At 46.7% G+C, this 8219-nt stretch overlaps 1 protein-coding gene across 1 annotated transcript in view; it reads left to right on the top strand.

Moving 5' to 3' along the window:
* Positions 1–8219, top strand: part of nfia (nuclear factor I/A) — a gene marked incomplete at both ends in the record, with an annotated part of 33647 nt that overhangs the window by 784 nt on the left and 24644 nt on the right. The gene's annotated exons all lie outside the window — the stretch shown is intronic.

Here is an 8219-nt window from a genome sequence, read left to right as displayed (position 1 = left end):
TGGCGTCGGTTGTCGTCTTACTGGTCATGAGGAGTCGGTTACGGCCTGTTCTCATTGGATAGTCCGGGAGTTCACCTTGGAGGGGGCGGAGCCTAGAATGTTCACCCCTTCGTTTGGTTCGGCTCAAACCTCCTAGTGGTGACGCAGTTCCACCAGCTGCAGTTAGGGGGCGCTGTCACCTGGAAGGAACACGAACCAGAGAGGAAGTTAAAGAAGAAACCCGGCTCGTTGATTGGTCCAGACTGAACAAGGAAGTCCCGCCCCTTTAGTCCACAGTGGCTAAGCTAATTAGCTCGTGGCTAATGGGTAGCCACAACCAACCACGATGTAAAGTCTTAGGACCAACTGTCAATGAGTCTTTCTCTCTACTTCCTCTTCTCTACTTCCTCCTCCTCTACTTCCTCCTCTCTACTTCTTCCTCTACTTCCTCTTCTCTACTTCCTCCTCTCCTACTTCTTCCTCTACTTCCTCTTCTCTACTTCCTCCTCTCTATTTCCTCCTCTTCTACTTCCTCTCTATGTCTTCCTCCTCTCTGCTTCCCTCTTCTCTACTTCCTCTCTACATCCTCCTCTTCTACTTCTCTCTATGTCGTCCTCCTCTCTGCTTCCTCTTCTCTACTTCCTCTCTACTTCCTCCTCTCTACTTCCTCTCTATGTCTTCCTCTCTACTTCCTCCTCTTCTACTTCCTCTCTATGTCGTCCTCCTCTCTGCTTCCTCTTCTCTACTTCCTCTCTACTTCCTCCTCTTCTACTTCCTCTCTATGTCTTCCTCTCTACTTCCTCCTCTCTACTTCCGCCTCTATGTCTTCCTCTCTACTTCCTCCTCTCTATGTCTTCCTCCTCTCTATTCCTCCTCTTCTCTGTTCTGTTCTGGAAGAACAGGATGTAAACAGACCCAAACTTCTCGGTTTGAGTCGTCTTGATCGATTTACTAGATTTGTTTTAGTCATTTTAACTTGTTTCCTGGTCACTGTGTTATTTTATTTAACCGTTTTTTTTGTTGTCTCCTGTTTATATTTCATTGATTTTTTAATCTACTAGCCTTTAGTGCAATACTGACATTTTTAAAAAAAAACATTTTTCTTTGCATTTTGTGTCAATTTCTGGTCATTTCCTTCTAATTTACTGGCCTATTTCGTAATTATTAGCTGTTTTTAACAGTAATTCTCTGTTAGTTAAAAACCTTTATTTTTAATTTCATGGCCTTTTCTATTATTTGCTGCTAAATGTTGTCATTCACTGGCCTTTTTCTAGTCATTTAAACAAACTAGTTATTTCCTGCTCTCGCTTCATTATTACAGTTTTTTTTTATCACACACACACACACACACACACACACACACACACACACACACACACACACACACACACACATACACACACACACACACAGCGCGAGGATCCCCCCCTCGGTCAGGGCGTACCGCCTCCAGATGCTAGAGGGGGTCACCTTGGAGAGAGACCATGACCCCCCCCCCTCACCCCCCCTCCCCTCCCCCACTACAGCTGCTTAATCTGTGTGTGTGTGTGTGTGTGTGTGTGTGTGTGTGTGGTCGTTATTAACTGGACACTGAAAACGGGAACTTTTCCCTGATTGTTTTTTTGTCCCACTTTCAGAGCGGAGTTTCACTTCCTGTTTCGTAAAGTTGTGACGTTAATTAACGAGCTGGTTCATTTCTTTGCTCATCACATGATCTTCTCATTTGATTGGTTCTTTCATTTATTTGTCTACTCTGTCAGCTTATTAGTTTCGTTAGTTAAAGAAGGATTTCATTTGTTCGTTTGTTAACATAGTGAGCTAGCGAGCTAGCTAGCTAGCGGTTTCATGGGTTTGTTTGCGTTTAGTTTATTTTGTTTGACCAGTTTGTTAGTTGGCGAATCAGTTTGTTCGTCAACTTGCGCGTTTCTTCATGCCTCAGTTGTTCCGTGAGCTTGTTTGTTATTTAGTCCGTTAGTTGATTTGTTTGTTTGCTCGTCAGCCAGTTTTTATTTCGCGGCTCCCGTCTGTCGTTTCCTTCGGTCACTTCGTTTGTTCGTCGCTTCAGTATTTTAGCTATCGAGCTCGTTAGCTTATTACGCTGTTTGGTCACTTGCTAATGAGTCGGTTAGTTTGCTCAGTTCTTCACCCGTTCGCGAGCTGCGACGTTTCAGATTCTCCCCGTCGGAGGGTCACGTTACGTTCGGCGCCTCGCGGGTTTCCCAGCGCTCGCTGGCTCGTTCGCTCGGATTAGTTCTAATCAGCCGGACGTTCTTTCCTGCGCTGCTAATCATTTCCACGTTTGTGTGTTTCTTCCACCCGCGGCTCCGTTTGTAAACAATTCCGATCCCAAAGAAAGAGGGAAAAGAAGGATAACCCTTTAGTCGCTACGCTCGCCGAAAAGATACTTTTCTTCACATTTGATGCTAAGCTAGTGGTAGCTTCATGCTGTCTTCATGCTAATCCAAGCTAAATTTTGCCGTCATACCAGTGGTTGTAATGGTAAGATAACTGTTGGCGTCATGTTGACAGTCTTGATGCAAACCTTTGACGCTAAAAACAAATTGCTAGTTTACTTAAAATGCTATGCTTAATAGCTAGCATGCCAAGATTGTGATGCTAATGTGATAAAGGAGTGATGCTAATGTGCTATGCATGATGCTAACATGCTAAAAGAGTGATGCTAACATGCTAAAGATAAAATGCCAAGTGACTAAAACTCGAATGCTAACATGCTAAAAGCGGGACAATACGTGGACAAAAGAGCTATGCTAACAGGTTAATTAGAGCTAAAAGTGCTAAACTTGCAAAAAGTGTGACGTAAATGTGCTAACGAGAGCTAAAACTGCCAAAACATGCTAGCAGTGAGGTCAGTCTGTCAGCGTGAAGCAACATTAAGCTAGTAAGACCTCAGTGGGGGGGGTCAGAGGTCACGACGGGATTGCCAGAACTGGTTTTTAGCTGCGGTGTTTATATTCTCAGACGGTTCGTAAACTCGTCTGGGACGAACTTTGAAACCGATCGATCGTCAACAAATAAATCCGACGTCAAGGTGGAACAGCTGTTTTCGCCGCGTCATGTTTTGCAGCACGTTAGCATCAGGTTTTTAGCTATATAGCGTCCTGTTGTTGGCCCATTAGCGTGACATTACGACATTGACATCCTGTTTTGTTAGCATCCGATTTTTAACACATTAGCAACACATTTATAGCACATTAGCATCACATTCTTTAGCACTTTAGCATCACATTTTAGCATGCTAGCATTACAATTTTAGCATTTAGCGTCCCATTTATAGCACTTTAGCATCACATTTTAGCATGCGAGCATTACAATTTTAGCATTTAGCACCACATTTTTAACACACTAGCTTTACATTGTTTAGCACAGTAGCATCAGATATTTAGCTTGTTAGCATATTAATAGTTTGCGATGTGTCTCGGGCTGGTTAGCGCCCCTCAGTCAGGGTTACTGGTTTGAATCTACCAGCTGTTGTTCCAAACGTACAGCCCCTCCCCCCATGGGGGTGGGGGGGTGGAGGGGGGGGCACAGCTGGATGAAGAACAGCTGGACTCCGCCGCCGGCAGCAGGAAGTTCAGTTTGTTGTGAAGCCGAGCAGAAAGTAATCCCATTACTCTCAAGGGAGTACCAGTAAGGAGGATCGCACAGGAACCGTTTGTTGACATGAAGCAGCGTTCTGGTTCGGGCGAACCTGACTTTAGTTTGAGTTTCCGACTTTCTGAGCGAAGGAGTTTCTATCTAACGAGTTTCTGTTTAGGCTTTTCTGACTTGGCGAGTTTTGAACAATACACTGAGTTAATGACTCAATCGTTTCTTTTATGACTCATTAACTTAGTAACTCATTAAATTAGTGACTCATTAACGCAGCTATTCAATAACTCAGTTACTCATTACCTTAACGACTCATTAACATGGTGACTTAGTAACTTAATGATTCGTTGACTGAGTTACTCGTTACCTAGTGACTCATTAACTCAGCGATTCATTAACTTAGTGACTCATTAACTTAGTGAGTCATCAACTAACTCAGTTACTCTTTAACTGAGTGATTCATTAACCCAGTGACTCATTAACTTAGTGAGCAATCAACTAACTCAGTTACTCTTTAACTGAGTGATTCATTTACCCAGTGACTCATTAACTTAGTGAGCAATCAACTAACTCAGTTACTCTTTAACTGAGTGATTCATTAACACAGTGACTCATTAACTTAATGAGTCATCAACTAACTCAGTTACTCTTTAACTGAGTGATTCATTAACTCGGTGACCCGGTAACTTAATGGCTCGTTAACAAGTCACTGAGTGAATCATTTACTCAGTGAAAGAGTCAAACTGTTGAAGTAAACCCTCCCGCACACACACGCACACGCACACACACACACACACACACACACACACACACACACACACACACATACACAGCATGTGGTTTTTATTAAGGCAGCGGAAATCAGATGTGACCTGGAGGAGGGCAACTCCCCCGTGTGTGTGTGTGTGTGTGTGTGTGTGTGTGTGTGTGTGTGTGTGTGTGTGTGTGTGTGTGTGTGTGTGTGTGTGTGTCAGACAGAGGATGAGCTCCTGAGGCCTCTTCTTCTTCTTCTTCTTCTTCTTTCTTCCATTTGTTCTTATTATTTAAGGTGGACCGAAACGTTCAGGAGACTTTTAAGGTGGACTGAACTTGTTTTTTTCCGAACCTCATTAATTGGTGTCGATGACGTCACGTCTGGTGACCTTTGACCTTCGTCAAGATCAATTTCCTCGAGAGCAACAGACGTCTGTAGCTCACAACAACTGACTGGAGCAACAACGCTGCTCCTGCAGGCCACACACACACACACACACACACACACACACACACACACACACACACACACACACACACACACACACACACACACACACACACACACACACACAGATCACTTTCCTTCCCTGAATCCTCCTGGAACTTCTACATTCTCTCTCTCTTTCTATTTCGCTCTCTCTCTGTTTCACTCTCTCTCTATGAGAGCGAGAGAGAGACTAAGAGAGAGAGAGGAAGAGTCTCTCTGTTTCACTCTCTCCGAGAGAGAGAGTAAAAGAGAGAGAGAGAGGGAGACTAAGAGAGAGAGAGGAACAGTCTCTCTGTTTCACTCTCTCTCCGAGAGAGAGACTAAGAGAGAGAGAGAGAGAGAGACTAAGAGAGAGAGAGAGAGATAGACTAAGAGAGAGAGAGGAACAGTCTCTCTCTCTCTCTGTTTCACTCTCCCTGCCTCTCTTAGTCTCTCTCTCTCTCTCCTTCTCTGTCTTTCTTTGTCTCTCTCTCACTTTCTGCCTCAATCTCTCTCTCGCTCTAGGTCTCTCTTTCTCTTTTTCACTTTCTCTTTGTCTCTCACTTTCTCTCTCTTAGTCTCTCTCTCTCTCTTTCGTTCCCTCTCTCTCTCTCTTTCCCCGTCTCTCTCTCTCTCTCTCTCTTTCCCCGTCTCTCTCTCTCTCACACACACATACACGCGCGCACTTTATCACGCGCACGCGCATCACGCCGTGCACGCGGCGGATCGATGCGTCCCTCTGATCGATGAGCGGCTGATCGGCGGAGGCTCTGCAGGGTCACCGCGCTCTCAGTCCGCCGCCGCACGCGCACCGGAGCGGAAGCCTCTGCACCGGAGCAGCGCGCTGGGAAGTACCGGGGAGCGGGGAGCCCAAAGTCCCGGCCGCGCGGAGGGGAGCGAGCGCCAAGTCCCGGGAAAAAGTCCCCGGCCGATAGCGCCGCAAAGTGGCGGGCAACCGGAGCGGAGGACGCGGGGATCCGGAGCGAACCTCCGCGGCGCTGGAGAGCGGAAGTCCCGGCGGTCCGGAGCGCAACTGCCGGCGAGGAGCGGCGGAGGTCCCGGGGAAAATCAGCGGAGGTTCCGCGGCGAAAGTAGCCGCGTTCAGGAGCTCGAGCGCGGGCGGATAGTCTCCCGGAGGTTCACCCGGGGGGAATCTGGAGCTGAAGTCCCGGGGAAGTCTAGCGGAGGTCCCGGGGCAGGACCCCCCCCCCCCCCCTCTCCCCCCCCTCCCTCCCTCCCTCCCTCCCTCCCCGTCCCGTCTCCCCCGCTCCTCGGACAACAAATCACCGGGAAGCAGCAGCCGGAGCTCCCGGCTCTTCCCCCTCCGTTCCTCCCGGCGGTCCGACATGCAGCCCGGGGGCGCCCCCCCCCCTGCTCTAGGCGGGCTCCGGGGATGACTCCGCGGCCGTGAGGCGCTGACAGGTTCCCCAGGGAGGGAGGGGGGGGGTCCTGGGGGTTTGGTGGGTTGGGGGGGTCAGAGGTCAGCGGCGGCTCCCCGCCGCCCCGGGACATGTGAACCCGGCGGGGGGGCAACAGGAGGTCTCCCCCCGCCCCCTACGCGGCCGACATGTATTCCCCGCTCTGTCTGACTCAGGTGAGCTCCGGTCCGCGGACACTTTAACACCGCCCCTCCGCGCGGCGCTCCTGCCCGCAGCGCGCGCTCCCCTTTCCCGGGGAACCTCTGCGTCGCGAGCCGCTGCAACAACTCCGGAACTTTTTTTTTTCTTTCTTGTTTTTTTCCTTTCTTTCTTTCTTTTTCCTTTCTTTCTTTCTTTCTTTTTTCTTTCTTTCTTTTTTTCTTTCTTTTTTTCCTTTCTTTCTTTCTTTCTTTCTTTCTTTCTTTCTTTCTTTCTTTTTTAAATTTAAAACAAAACATCTTCGTCTTCAAAATACTCCAATTTCATGCGATTTATTTCTTCTTCCTTTTGAACTCCACTTACAAATATCTGCGTGCACGTACGAGTCCCACGTGCACGAGCTCGATGCGGCGACCCGACGTGACCCCCCACCCCCCCATCGCATTTAAACCCCCCCTTATTTATTTCTCTATATTTGTTTATTTATAAAAAGAAAAATCCCTCCCGCATCCACGTGCGTGTGCGAGCTTCACGTGCACGAGCTTGACACAGTGACCTGAAGTGACCCCCACCCCTCCACCCCCCCCCCCCCCCCCATTGATTTCTGTTTGTTTATAATCGTTTATAATGAAGTTTGAATTAAACTGTGCTCCGGGTCAAAGTTGAAGGATTTTAAAGCTTTGGCTTGTTTATTTATTGCAATTAATTAAAATGCAGATTAATAATAATTAATTCTCAGGGTATTTTTAAAGGGAACATCAGAGTGTGTGTGTGTGTGTGTGTGTGTGTGTGTGTGTGTGTGTGTGTGTGTGTGTGTGTGTGTGTGTGTGTGTGTGTGTGTGTGTGAGAAACTCCAGGAAAAACCAGCAGCTTCTTTTTTTAATCTATAATCTGATTAGCAGCTGGTTTGAAATCATCTGACCCCCCCCCCCCCTCCCCCCCCCCCAGTGATGAAAGAATCCAGAATGAAAGAATGTCGTAGTTTAAAAAAAAAAAACACAGAACAGATATTGGTTTTAGAACGATGACGAGTCTCGATCGTTATATTAAGTTGCTCGGAGCAGAGATTGCTCTTATTTTGAAAATTTCGACAGGCTCCCAAACGCTCCTGTGCTTTTCACAATTTTGACAATTGTACGTTTGATCTTCTAGTTTTTCCCGTCGTGTTTCTCGGAGTTCTTCGCTTCTTTCTACGATACTTTCCTCTGACATTCACGCGTCGTAGATTTCGATTCTCTGTTTTATGGGTATTTTAGTTTTTTTTCTAGAATGCCACGTGGTTGATTTTCACGTTTTCAACAATTTGTATGTTCGATTTTCTAACGTCTGCCATTTTTACATGTTCCACTTTTCTACGTTCTGCAATTTCCACGTGTTCTAGAACGCTACAGTCTACGATTTTTGCAATCTTGATAAACGCAGAATTGAGTGGGTGGATGCTGCTTTCTACCATTATTTTCTACGATATACACGCGTTGTAGATTAGTCAATATGTAAATATTTACACGTTGTGGAGTTTGTTGTTGCAGATTTGGACGTTTTGAGGTTTGTCCTGCCCTCGTTGACGCTAAATTCTACGTTTTCTTTCACACTTTAGACACTTGTTGATTGTTTTCAAATGTTCTACGATTTACTACGATTTTCACGTGTTTTTGAGCTTTGACGTTCTCCGTTCGCGAATGCTAGCTTCTGCCGTTATGTGTGTTTTCCAGTTCTGCTCCTCCTGATAGTTCCGTGTTACAGAGTTTTGACGTTCAGAGTTTTATCGTACGTTCTCGAATGCGGCGTCGTACAATTTTTGGGGGACTTTGGCCGCTTTTCTTACAATTCCA

The sequence above is a fragment of the Blennius ocellaris genome (assembly GCF_963422515.1).
Source record: "Blennius ocellaris genome assembly, chromosome: 12".
Classification (NCBI taxonomy): Eukaryota; Metazoa; Chordata; class Actinopteri; order Blenniiformes; family Blenniidae; genus Blennius; species Blennius ocellaris.
Note: the sequence above shows the minus strand (reverse complement) of the source record. Positions and strands in the feature narration are given on the sequence as shown.